General features: G+C 41.6%; 1 long non-coding RNA gene across 1 annotated transcript in view; it reads left to right on the plus strand.

Annotated features, from left to right (window-relative positions):
* The window catches only part of LOC122800952, a 917,013-nt gene extending 909,625 nt beyond the window's left edge, over positions 1 to 7,388 (plus strand). Inside the window, exon 4 of the long non-coding RNA XR_006364660.1 lies at positions 7,292 to 7,388. This is a non-coding gene — a long non-coding RNA (uncharacterized LOC122800952). The remainder of the gene's footprint in view (positions 1 to 7,291) is intronic.
* The last annotated feature ends 6,646 nt before the right edge of the window (positions 7,389 to 14,034 follow it).

Below are 14,034 nucleotides of genomic sequence, written 5' to 3' on the forward strand. Positions count from 1 at the left end.
GTTCTGGAGATGAGAGCGGTGCTGTACGCGTTGCAAGCACTTCAGAATCTCCTCCCCATAGGAACGATTGCAATTCAGTCGGACAACATGTCGGTTGTCTGGTACATCAACAAACAGGGGGGAACCAGATCTTGCCCTCTATGCCGCGAAGCCATGAGAGTGTGGGAATGGGCGATCTCCACCAACCGCTTTCTGATTGCAATGCACATTCCGGGGCGGACCAACATCCTAGCGGACAAACTCAGTCGCACCCTTCTTACCCCGTACAAGTGGTCTCTCAACCCACTAGTAGCGAAGCAGATATTCGTAATATGGGGGCAACCCTGCTGTGCGATCTTTTTGCCTCTCCCTCAAACACCAAATGCGGCAATTTCTTCGCTCTGATTCCCCCTCCAGGGGAAACTCCAAGAGACGCTCTGGTGCATGCTTGGCCACCCGGTCTACTTTATGCCTATCCTCCTCTACCCCTGATGCTGCAACTCTTACAGAAAGCCTCGCGGTTGGGGAGCAGGATGATCCTCATTGCCCCATTCTGGCCTCGGCAAATTTGGTTCCCTTACCTGTGGTCTCACCTAGTGAATCCTCCTTGGATTCTGGATCCCAGTCCAGATCTAATCTCCCATCCATTGGACTTGCCGACCCCAAATCTGGACAATCTGAAACTGACAGCTTGGTTGCTCCAGTTCCACTCCTAGTTAGGACTCCCCTTATCTCTTCACCAGTCAAAGCCATCCTTGTGGCAGCGCATAAGCCCTCCACCAGGAAAGTGTACCGCAGTAAATGGAAACGTTTCTCCATCTGGGTGGAGCATCATAATCTAGATCCCTTTACGGCTCCTCTTCCGTCCATATTAGACTTCCTAACCAAACTTTTTCAGGAAGGCGCTAGTTGCTCAACTGTCAAAGTGCAATTGGCAGCCATCTCACATTACCATGTGGGACAAGATATAGGGCCTTTGATGTCGGCCAAGTTGTGTAAAACCTTTCTCAAGGGCACCTTTTTACTTAGACCCCCTATAAAAGAAGCCGTACCACCGTGGGATCTTTCACTAGTTCTTCAAGCCTTGACTGCTCCACCTTTTGAACCCGCTGCTTCAGTAGATCTCAAATTCTTGTCCTAGAAAACAGCATTCCTTGTAGCCATCAGTTCTGCAAAAAGAGTTTCGGAGCTTCAAGCTCTTTCTGTGAAGCCTCCTTATTTGATCTTTCACCCGGACAGAGTGTACCTCAGGATCAATCCCGCTTTTCTTCCCAAAATAGCATCAGAAACCAATATAAATCAATCCATAAATTTACCGGTTTTCTTCCCTAAATATCAGAATAAAGGAGAGTACAAGCTGCACTCATTAGATGTTCATAGGCAGCTACGCTTTTATACTCATAAAACAGCTGGTCATAGGCAATCCGACCAGCTGTTCGTTTCCTTTGCCAAATTTAATTTGGGGAAAGCAATATCAAAAGCATCTCCATCACGCTGGATTTCTCAATGTATCCTATTAGCGTACCAAGCCTCTGGGAGACCCGCACCTGAAGGAGTTCGCGCACATTCCACTCGTTCCATCTCTGCTTCTGCGGCCTTCAAGTCTAGAGTCCCATTGGATGATGATTGTTCGGCAGCCACTTGGGCTTCATCTCATACCTTTAACCACTACAAACTGGACGTGATTTCTAGAGGGAGAGCATCCTTTGGCTCTGCGGTGCTTCGCAATATCCTTCCATGATGGCCACTCAAGGTTCAGGTAGCTGGGGACTCTGTCCCACAGGTTGCTGACAAATGAACTCCCTACTTCAGATTAAGAAGTTATGTACTCACCATAACTTTCCATCTGAGTAGGTAGCTTCATTTGTCTGCAACCATCCCCCCCTCCTTCCCCCTGGCCTTCTTCGGATCTATCTTAGTTGGATACCCGTTTTGGGTATATATTGAGGGGCAAACTCGATCTGAGATCATGGAGGGTTAGCAGGGGATTATGGGTGAGGGGAGGAGCTAGGAGCTCGTATCCATTAGCTTGAAACAAGTTGCCGGCTCGGATCCGATAGCGGATCCAAGACCCACAGGTTGCAGACAAATGAAGCTACCTACTCAGATGGAACATTATGGTGAGTACATAACTTCTTATTTATGGCAGGGGACCACCAGATTGGCTTCCTTTTTTTGGAGGATAGCATAGTGGTTTTGTTTGGGATAGCACGATCCATGCACTCGTGTAAGTGCTTATAGAGTGCATCTGTGCAGGATTCAGCAGTCGTAACTGTATTTGTCCATCTGCATGGGTGTCATGAAGTTCGCCACTTCTGTCTTAAGAAGCATGAAGTTGGGTTTGGAGAAATTTTTTACCGTGATTTCCTTAATGGGGGTGTGGGCTGGATGTGGATATCTAGGGTGATTAATTTATGGTCTGATCTGACCAGTAAGGAGTTGACTTCAGGTGTGGAATATCAGTCACTCATGTTGGTAATGACTAGGTCTAGGATATTGTTGCCCTTAGTGGGGGTGTGGATAAGTTGATCCAGGGAATTGGAATTTATGAATTCCAGAAAGCGTTGAGCGAAGGAGTTGGTACATGAGTAGTTTTCTCAGTTAATGGTGGGGTAGTTGAAATTGCCCATTATTAGGGTGTTTGGTTGAATCCTAATATTTTCCAGTATGTCAAAAGAGAAGTGGGAATCTTGGGGCATGGTGGGGGATCTGTAACAAGCTACAATTTGGATTGCAGTTTTGCCCAGAGTTAGTTGCACTTGGATAACCTCGGATGCATTATGCTGAGCAACTAGCCTGGAGGTGTGGATATCCTTAATGAATATGGACACACCTCTGCCTTTGGTGTTCTGGTCCAGGTTAGGTGGCCGAAAAGTGTGGTATAAGTTATAGCCTGGTAAAGCATGGGGTGCTGTCTAGAGCCTTGAACCAGGTCTCAGTCACTGCAGAGATATCGATGTTCTCCATTTTAAGAAGTGCCTTGAGGGAGTTGCATTTTGAGATTTAGACTTCTAGCATTGAATAGCATTACCCTCAGTTTTTGCTTGCCTATTCCTGTTATGGTGGTGAATTTGTCATTTAAACCTTGCCTAAAAAAGGCACTATATGGGGCAGCAAGAGCCTTAGCCAGTATCCGGAATCCCAGGGGTGACAGGTGCAGGCCATCTCTGGCAAAGCACCGTGGTGTCGACCATGTCGTCCCAGGCAGACAGATACTGGATCTCCTTAGAATAACACAAGAAGCTTAGCCAATTGTTGAAGTCTATCATTTTGTCCTTGTATTGCGGTATCATTCTGTGCTATGGCAGGAAACTATTCAGGGCTAGGGTCATACCTACCTGGGCTACAAGATCGGAGAGCTCTTCTATGTCTCTTTTCATGTAGTCCAGGGAGGTATGTCTCGGGTCATTCACACCAACATGGACAATGACAGTCATATTTGTACTTGTGGAGTGACCTGAGTGCGTGGGTTATGTGGTGGATCCTGGCACATGGCAGGCAGCTGACAGTAACGTTCTCCTTGTTTAGCCTGGTGAGTGGGACATCAGTGTGCCTGACTATAGTCACCTATGACTAGTGTGTTGAGTATGTTGTTTTGCCTTATGGGCTGTGGTTGAATGGCACACTGAGTTTGTGGGCTATGTGTCATTTGGGTTGTGTTGGGGGGTGGAGGTTGCTTGCATTTCTGCTTTGGACATCTCTGTTGCTTGATCAGATTATTATTGAGAGCTTCCGCAAATATTTTTGTATTTGTGTGTGGATTTTGGTGGTGTAGGTTTAGTGGGACTATGTGATGAGTCTGGTGTGGTGCAAGTGTTTTACCTTCTCTTGACTGTCAAGTTCAGTCTTGGTTGGAGAGAGCTTTACCTCCAGTTTGACTAGATAAGTGCATCTCTCACAGGTTTTGGTGTTTGGTGGTAGGAGGAGAGAGTTGTCTGTGTACATGAGGCAATTGCTACATTGCCCCAAGATGGATCCATCAGTTCTTTTTCTGTCTCTGTTACAAATATTTTTAATTTCCTTTCAAATATTTTTGACCATTCTTGTTATACTCTACCATCAAGTTACAAAGAGCCTCATTATCCAGTTATCGTAATGATATCTGAATTCTGTTCCGTCTCTCAAGTTCTATAAAGTCTTATTGAAAGGTACATTTTTCCTACATTTTCCAGTAAAGGAGCCACATCCTCCTAGTGTTCTTAACTTTGTTTTAGAGACCTTAATTTAAAGGCCATTTGAATTAGCTTCTTCTGCACAATTAGAATTCAGGTCTTGGAAAACTGTTTTTGTTTTGGTTACTTCAGCCTCGAGAGTTTCAGAATTGCAAGCCTTCTCTTGTAACCCCCCACCTAATCTTTCATATAGACTGGGACTCCCTAAGAATAGACCCTTCTTTCATTCCCAGAGTTACCTCAGAAATTAATCCGAACCAGGCAATTAATTTACTTTATTTCTAAACCATTCCACTGGGGGAATGCATCCTTAGATTTCCATAGACAGTTGAGATTGTACTTATGCAGAGCTAAGCTATAATGAAAGATGCTCACCTTTTTTAACTCCTTTGCTACTAAATGGAATGAAAGGTCTCCAAAGTCTTGATTGTATTTCCTTTATCTGTACTTTGCATAGCAAGTCTATCTGAAGCAAACCAAAAGCTCTTTCAGCAAGACCCTTAGCGCTTCAGCAGCCTTTTTCAGGAATTCCTCAGTGGAAGAGAGTTGTGCTGCAGCAACCTGGTGAACATTGCATACATTTGCTAAAGATTTTAATCTTTATCATTTTCATGTTGAAAGACTGCTTTGGGTCTTCCTCTGAAGGGTCTTCTGACATCAATACTACCTGGTTACTAGGTAGCTTGGGACTCTGACCCATTACTCGAGAGTGAATGGACCAAATGAGTAGTTTATGCCGAATCCCTTTCATCCTGGTCCATCTGATAATGTCAGTACTTCCTCCACCTCAACCCCACCCGCTTCCAAATTGTCACTGACCAGGTACATGAATGGCGGTGTAAAGGCTTTTCTCTGTTATGACCCCTCTCCTTTATTGCTGACATACAGTAAAATCGATCTGAAGAGGTTAGCTATATGGGAGGATTGGGGGGGGGGGGTGTATAGGAAGTCGAGGCTGGAGCATTAGTGATGCCGGATTATATAAGGCAAGCGACTCTAAGACCCACTAGTGGGATCCAGTGAACTGGAATGAAAGAATTTAGCATTATGATGTGTATATGATTATAGTTTGAGTCAACATGTATTTTCTGCACAGTAAGTAGTATTAAGTTTAATTTTCAGTAATTTACCAGAAAAAGCACACATGTTTAGGGATGGGCAAAAACATGTGCGTGTCAGGGGCGTCGTGTAAAATCAGGGACAGTTGAAAGGTATATGTTTACTGTAAAACTTGCACCTAAAGTAGTATAGTAGGACATATGAAAGGAGGCAAGGCTGTGTTGTGTATATTGACTGTACTGTCTCCCTCCAAGAGTTGGATTTTGCTTGTTCTAAATATTAGTGAGTTATTTTTTGCACCCAGAAACATAAAGACATCATTTGAAAATTGCTGGCAGAGTAGTCTGGGGAGATGTCTTGAAGCATGTGTGATTTGAAGAGCAGGTTAATGGATTAACTAGGATCTTTAGTGTATAGAGCAGGTAGGGAGGTAGGCAGACTAGTTGGATTTCGCACTCTTCATATGCTCAGGTTGCCTTTTCACTGACATGTACAGTGTCAGACGCTACTCAGCAGGAGAATTGCTAGACACTTGTACTACAGAATAAAATGAATGTATGAGGTATTTAGTGTCTTTGTCATGTCTTGTTCAGATAGCTGCACACACATGACATGACTTGTGAAGAGAGCTGTTCTGCCACGTAGCATACATGACTGGTTAATTCTGGGCCCTGAACCCTTTGTCACATTTCTTCAAGTAGCCTGCACTCGGAACTAGCTGTTAAAATGTTCCACATGTGGCATTGAAGAAAGAGACCATCTTTTTTTTCCCCTTGCTTAATGGTGCAGGTTTACTAGTTTCTGTCGATTTTACCATGTTGTATTTTTAGATGCCGCTTTGGTGGCTTTTCTATGTTATACAACTGATCTTCAGTAGTGTCTCATTTATTTGTTAAAATGCTACACTTTATTTTTTTAAGTTACCAGTTTAACTGGATAAATGAAATGGTAATAATCATGGACTGTTTTCAGATGCAACAATGGGCCACAAGAGCAATATATAGACAGTAGCTAGTGAAGCTTGCACGCCTTTTGAGAGGTAGAAGAAAACTGAAGTACTTAGAGAAAACCCATGCAGAGACCGGGAAAACGTACAGAATCCACAAACATCGACTGTATATCAGGACTGAGCTCTGGTTCCTGGAGTTGTGGGGAACAGATGTTCACTTACGAGTTGTAACACTGCTAATCTTTCCCATATTTCTGTAGTATGTACATAAACCAAAATATGAGTTTGACTCCTCACAGAACAGGTGCTATTTCCCTGACAGTATTTTATACTGCATATTTTTCAGTAGTAAGTCATACATATAAAATTTTTTCAGTGTTTGTGCTGTCAGATTAACACTAGCTGAGTATAAGAAACTGTGCTTATTCTCTGCAAATCTTTCCTTAACAGTATAGCTGGAAAGGTTATGTACTGGCTTTGCCATATGTTAGAAACTGACATTTTCCATTGGGCACTTTGACATTCCTCACTGCTATGCGAAGTGTAATTTCATGAGGTTAAACTGAACTGTACTTGGAAGGACTGATGGTTTTAGGTAAGGCTTGGCCTACATATCCTTTTTGTACCTTCATTACAACACATCACTGACCTGTGTGAGAGATGATAGGGAATCATGTTGATTCACCAAAAGAACTTAAAGTGCTGAAGCTGCAAATATAACTCACTTGCTCCACACTGGTGGTGGTATGATATAACCAATTTAACTGGTAACTCTTCAAAGGCAGCAGTAGTTTCTTTGTACTTAAGATTTAATAAAATGAAGCATATGGGCAAAATCTTAAATGTATTTGGACATCAAACACGTGCTAAGATGTGATAAACTGCTTTTATAACTTAGCTGGTGTAAATGAGTCTGTGTCTGGTACTTAATTCTTGTAGAACACTGAAGATCATTTCATTTCTGCAACCTACTTGTGTATATATACAAAACTTCACTTTCAACACTGTATGCAAGAAACTTGGAAAAACTGGTTGTCTACAATGATTATGGAAATCTGACAAGGGGGAAATAACCTTTATTTAAATGTATTGAATGAACAAAAAAATAATACCACTCTAATTTGATTTATAGGTTTTTCCATTATATTGAAAACTTTAAGCACTCTTGTTTGGATACAGAGTTGAACCAGCGGTCTTAAAGGGGAGTAGGATATTCAGTGTACTGGTAAGTTGTGCAGATTACCGTTGTAATTTTATAATGACTAGTGCAGATAATGATGTCATAGCTTATCTGATTTAAGTTTGAAGTAAGATGTACAATACTGAGGTAGTCTTTTCAGGGATTAGTGAGCTGTCTGAAATAACTTTTCTTTTGGCTCAAAAATCGACCAAAAAAAAGTCTCCCTATTGAAATGTAGGCACTTGAAATGCTAAGTGCAGACAAGCAGTTAAAAAAAATTCCAAGAGAAGGAATCTCGAGCATCAGTCTTCTTTAAACTTCTTGTTTGCAAGATGGCAAGCCCTCTCTGCCCCCTGGATGTAGAGGGCCAAACCCCAAAACTTATATATACATGTGTACAAACTCCAAAAGTGCCATACCTCAATGAAAAAGGAGTATTCCAGGAAATGGCCATCTTAGACTTAGTATATGCAAGTCCTTCTTTTAGCCATTCAGCCTGTGTTTTGGGGACTCTGTAGCAGGTCCTGACATTTCAAATGGTTACCCCCAAAAAAGTGTTGCTTAAAGGTTTGAAAGACATTAGTTTACATCATGTTAATGGTGTCATCTTTGTATGATGAACATGTAATTTTTTTTGTTTCTTTTTTTTCGTCCTTGGTATCTTCCAGTAAAAGTAAGAGCTAACTAGAGTGACTGTCTTCCAGGCAACCATGGAAGTGATTTTTGGTCTTGCCGATATCCTGACAATGAAGGAATTTGCTGTGTCTTAACCCCCCCTTCCATTGGCTGAAGTTAACACCCATATCATGACCAAGATATAATCCTTTTCAGCTAGAAGCCACGGCCCCCCTCCAGTATGAGTAAGATGGCATAAGCTTCACATGCCTATCATCTGCTTAGCTTCAACAGTAACTATGCTGCTGTTTGAACACTGGTTATCTTGGTTATAGTCAGGCCTGCATTTCTGTGTGGTACAGAGCTGTGCTAGCATGTAGTATATTTAGAGTTTGCATTATTTTTACGATGTTGAAACATTGGCTTGGGCATTTAGTGTTTTATTAGTGCATTTTTCTAGTCTTTGTGTAGTATTGCTTATATTTCAAGTTAAAGTATAGTCTTTGTTTGGACAGTTTTTTTTTTTTGCACATAATTATCACAGTTTATTGACCCAGTATGAGAAGAGAGCGGGTAACTCTTGTATATGGAATACACTCCGGTATTTTAAACGTGTGGGTATTTTAAGTTTTTGTGTTTTTATTTTCTTAGTCATGTCATACTTTGCATATGTGGTCTGTGTAGCTTGAGATAGTGTACCCCAATTTTTTGTGGGGCATACCAAGTATGTTTTGTTTAACATACCACATTTAAAATACTTTAACTGTGTAACCTGGTTTTCTGCAGGTGTCTGTCTAGGTCTGTAGTATTTATTTATTTATTTACTTATTTATTTTACTTTATTTATGCTGTTTGATGGGAGCAGATGCAAACCATTGCAATTCAAATCTGTTAGAGCACTGAAGTGGTGTTGGTGATACAAAAATGGGTAAAAACATTTTACTTTAAAGACGTTTTCACTATTGTGAATTGCTGGAACATTCAAACTCTCCTTTTTCCACGCAGATACTGAGTTGATAATACATACATGAATAATCATGGATTTTTGAAAAAGTAGGGCAGATCCTGAAATGTGAACTAATGTAGTAGAGAGATTTTAGGATGGGTTTATGTGTATGAAGTTTGGATTTTAATGCAAAGTAGATCTTTAAAAAAAAACATACATTGAAATTTTGGAGATAATCATGGTAAATGCATTGTAGGTCTTGCTGTCAAGTTTACACCCTACTGACCTTTAGGAAGCTTGATTTCAGTAACCCCATGTTTATAGTTTTTATTCCTAATAAATATTAAGGTTATTTTTGAAGAAAGTATGTATCTTATTTTGACAGAAAGAAGTCGAACCTTTAAAGGTGTTGTCATGTATCTGTCATTTTCTTTTTTTTCCTTCTTTTTTTTTTTTTTTGGTATTTTGCTGTTAGGCTTCTGTGATCTGATATTAGCTGCTTCATTTACAAACTGATATGGCATTGCCTCATAAACTCGTTGGAGGTTACCTATGATTAACCTGTTAGAAACAGAATTTAATGACATTCTCTGATGCTTTTCCAAGTAGGTCAAGTTTTGTGTGTGTGTGTGTGTGTGTGTGTGTATATATATATATATATATATATATATATATATATATATATGTATATTTATCAGGCTGTGGATGGTAATTCATTACTGAAACTACGCAGAAATTCCTCAAGATTCCAAGAGCGCAGGGTAAGTTATTTCTTACACTTATTTCATTGAACTGCACTTCTGAAACGCTTATAATTGTGCTATATAGTTAATCTACTATATTTTGCACTGTTATAAAGCTTTTTTTTTTTTTTTTACTGTTTCACTGCATTTATGTACGGTTATATACTGTTTTAACTGTATTTTTCATTGCTAGTTACTGTTTCATTACTCTAATTGCATGATTACTGAATTACTTAACTGTAAACTACTTTTTCGTACTGAGAGTTGTATTTTCTATATGTGAGTGCTCCATCCGAGCTTTTCTGTGCATTTTTGATTTTTTTTTTGAGGTTTCTGCGTTCTAGTCTGTTTGCAGTTAAAAGCATTCTCTAGACTCTGCTTGCCCCTTGATCTGTTTAAAACTTTCATTTAGTGGCTATAGTTAATTTAGTGGCTACATCTAATAGTTAATTTAGTGGCTACATCTAATAGTTCATTTAGTGGCTACAGCTAATTGTTCATTTAGTGGCTACAGGTAGGAGCTGTAATTCATTTAGTGGTTACAGCTAGGAGCTGTCATAGTTCATTTAGTGGTTACATCTAGGAGCTGTAATAGTTCATTTAGTGGCTACAGCTAATAGTTCATTTAGTGGCTACAGCTAATAGTTCATTTAGTGGCACCAGCTAGGAGCTGTAATAGTTTCCCACCCACCCTCCCTAGTGTTGTGGTTTTATACGTGGTGGCTTTGCAGTTTCCCGCCCATACTGTATATGTGATCTGTGACACTCCTCCCAGTCTAATATCATTAGTTCATTCAATCTAATAGAGGACATTTGTGAATGCCAACCCACTCAGATTCTTAACCGTGAATTAACTACTGTTCCAGCTTTCTCCCTTTCCACTTTACTGAAATAAAATATAAGCTTGTTTCCCCCCTTTCCTGTAACAAGTCTAGTCCAGATACAGGTAACCCACGAAGTACAGGACACTGCTCCGGTACAATGAAGGCTATCTTTAAGTATTCCTAGACTGGAAATGTCCAAAAAGATCGAGATCCCAAGGTGGTCTGTCAAAAACTATTTATTGAAAAAGCCCAAAGGCTAAAAACACAAAAAATAAAGAACAATATAAAACTTAATTTCACTGATTTAGCATTTTCATCTCCAATCAGGAGACTTCATCAGAATCCGTGTCTTACCACAGTTTTCAGTATTTATACAACTTCTAAAACAGTGTTATTGGCTGGTGTTTAATTACCTAATTAATTGAAGTTATTAATTTAAAGAGACCGTACAGATACACAAAATGGAGATACAGGAATGAAAATATAGAATATAACAATCAAGTTGTTTCTCAGGTTTGCTGTATCCAGGACTGTTTGTAAGCTCCTGAGCCCCCCCCCCCCCCGCAAATCTAGGGTTAAACTATTCCTGGTGCCATAAAGTCTGCTCTTCAAAATTTCCCTTGCAACTTGACAGATTTTTAGTTTTAGCACTCAAATCTGTTTCTTTGACTTCCGCGGTGGTGCAGCGGTAGCATTGCTGCTTCACAGCAAAGAGGTTCTCTTATTCGATTCTCTGCTTGGGTTGGGAGTGCCTTCTGTGTGGAGTCTGCATGTCCTCCCCGGGGTCGAGTGGGCTTTCTAAAGACATGCGTTGAACGAGCGTGCCTTCGTTGAAGGTTCGGCTGGCAACTCCACACCATAAAAACCAACTGCCAATCATTAGCGGGCCAGAATTCCGCTGTGGCGACCCCTAACCGGAAAAAGCCGAAGGACAAACAACAACTCAAATCTGTTTCTTTGAGCTCAGCACTTGTTCAGAACTCGTAAACACTAAATAAGCTACAAATTACTCCAGCACTCAACTTTCCTCACTTGTCTAAAGGAAAACAGTTTTTAGTGCTTAATAAATAAGCACCTATTGAGGCATGTCTAAAGGTCAGCGCCAGGTGTTTACTCCTGTCCACCTGATGAATCTGGGCATCTTGGGGCAATGCAGCAGTTGCCTCATGTACACAGACAGCCTTCTCCTACCACCCAACACTGCGACCTGTGAGCTATGCACTTATATTGCCAAACTGTAAGCAAAGCTGTCTTCACCGAAGACTGGACTAGACAGTCAAGAGGAAAAGGTAAACACTTGCACTACACCACACTCTTCACATAGTTCCTCAAAACCTACACCACCAAAACACATACACAGAAGCACAAAACACATGACTACATTCGCGGAGGCTCTCAATAAAAATCTGACCAAACAACCAAGACCTCCAAAGCAGAAATGCAAGCAACCTCCACCCCCCAACACAACCAAATGACACATAGTCCACATACTCAGTGTTCCACTCAACTACAGCCCATAAGGCATAACATACCCAGCACTTTAGTCATAGGTAACTCTATAGTCATGTACACTGATGTTCCGCTCACCATGCTAAACAAGGAGAAACTTACTGTCAGCTGCCTGTCAGGTGCCAGGATCCGTCACATAATGCATGCACTCAGGTCACTCCACAACAAGTAAAAATTTGACTGTCATTTTCCATGTTGGTGTGAATGACCTGAGATGTACCTCCCTGGACTGCATGAAAAGAGACATTGAGGAGATGTTCTTCGTGTTTGACTGTTGCAGTCATCACATTTGGGTTATCTGCTTGCAGTAGCCCTCAGTTGGCCTGATTAACAAAGTCTTGGGTCCTGCGTCGGTTGCTGTCCCTTCTCTGATGTCAGGTCATCAGGGGTATAAAACATGCAGCAGACGCCATTACATCAGACTTTCTTGCCATGTGGTGCCTGAAGCAGAAGCAGTTCGCAAGTGCCGGTCGGCCGACTCCTGAAATTTTCGTTTTCGAGTTTCAGAACTGAAGTCTTCAATTAAAAACTAAGTGCCCCATTGGGGAAACTTTTTCTTGCTCTAAACCAGTGTCAGTAAAAGTAAATAATTGCATTACCTGTGGAAAGCAAATACCTCAAAGATTTTCATTCGTACTGTATTCCTTGCCTAGACCCTGACCACGACGTACCTCGCTGTCTGTTTTGTGCCTTATTTAAACCACCAACTATCCGTAGTCTGTATATTTTCACTGCTAAATATTTTGGTGCTCTGTTCAATTATCTTTGTCTTCGGTAAGCCATCCGACTGCCGACATTCCGAAAAAACGCAAAGATGAAGAGAGAGGCCGCCTAGGTCCAAAGCTTCTGACGACGCTTCTCCTAAGCTAGTCGCCAGTTCGTTGGTACTCAAGCGCTTTTGTGGCCCCTGATACCCGCTACTTCAGATTCGCAGGCCTCTACTGAGACCCATTCGGAGTCCGGTATGCCGCGAGATGCTTCAACTGTGGAACTTGCGATTGTCTCTACCTTGGATGGGTCCTTATTTTACATTTATGGTAAGTGTACACAACTGTACTCTCTCTGATCTTGTAGCCCAGGCAGGTATAAACCTAGCCCTGAGTAGCATCTTGCTATCACCCAGAATGATACAGTACAAGGACAGAATGATTGATTTAAACAATTGGCTAAGCTTCTGGTGTCAGTCTAAGGGAATCCAATATCTGTCTGCCTGGGATGACATGATCGACAGACCACGATGCTTTGCCAGAGATGGACTGCAACTGTCACCCTTGGGATTCTGGATGCTGGCAAAGGCTTTTGCCACCCATATTGTGCCTTTTTTAGGCAAGGTTCAAATGTCAAATTCACCACCGTAACAGGTACAAGCAAGCAAAATCTGAGGGTACTGCTACTCAATGCTAGAAGTCTAAACCTCAAAATGCACTCATTCGAGGCACTCCTTAAAATGTAGAACTTGGACATCTGTGCAGTGACAGAGACTTTTGCAGTGACACAGACCTGGTTCAAAGCTCCACCTAACCCGAACCGAAACACTAAAGGTGGAGGCGTGTCCATATTCATAAAGGATATCCACACCTCCAAGCTTAGTTGCTCAGCTTAATGCATCCGAGGTTATCCAAGTTCATCTAACTCTGGGCAAGACTGCAGTCCAGCTTGTAGCTTGCTACAGACCCCCCCCCCCACCATGCCCCAGGATTCCCACTCCTCTTTTCTTGATGCACTGGAAAACATTAGGGTACAACTCAACACCCTAATAATGGGTGATTTCAACTACCCCACCATTAGCTGGGAAAACTACTCCTGTACCAACTCTTTTGCTAAACGTTTTCTGGAATTCATCAATTCTAACGCCTTGCATCAACTTATCCACACCCCCACCAGGGGCAGCAATAACCCAGACCTGGTCATCACCAACATGGGCGACCGCCGGTGTTCCACACCAGAGGTCAATTCCTAGTTGGTCAGATCCGACCACAAGCTAATCACCCTAGACCTACACATCCCACTCCCACCCCCATTAGGAAAATAACCGTAAAAGATTTCTCCAAAGCCAAC

Source organism: Protopterus annectens, chromosome 4.part1, assembly GCF_019279795.1.
Source record: "Protopterus annectens isolate FY-2018-M chromosome 4.part1, PAN1.0, whole genome shotgun sequence".
NCBI classification, from domain to species: domain Eukaryota; kingdom Metazoa; phylum Chordata; order Ceratodontiformes; family Protopteridae; genus Protopterus; species Protopterus annectens.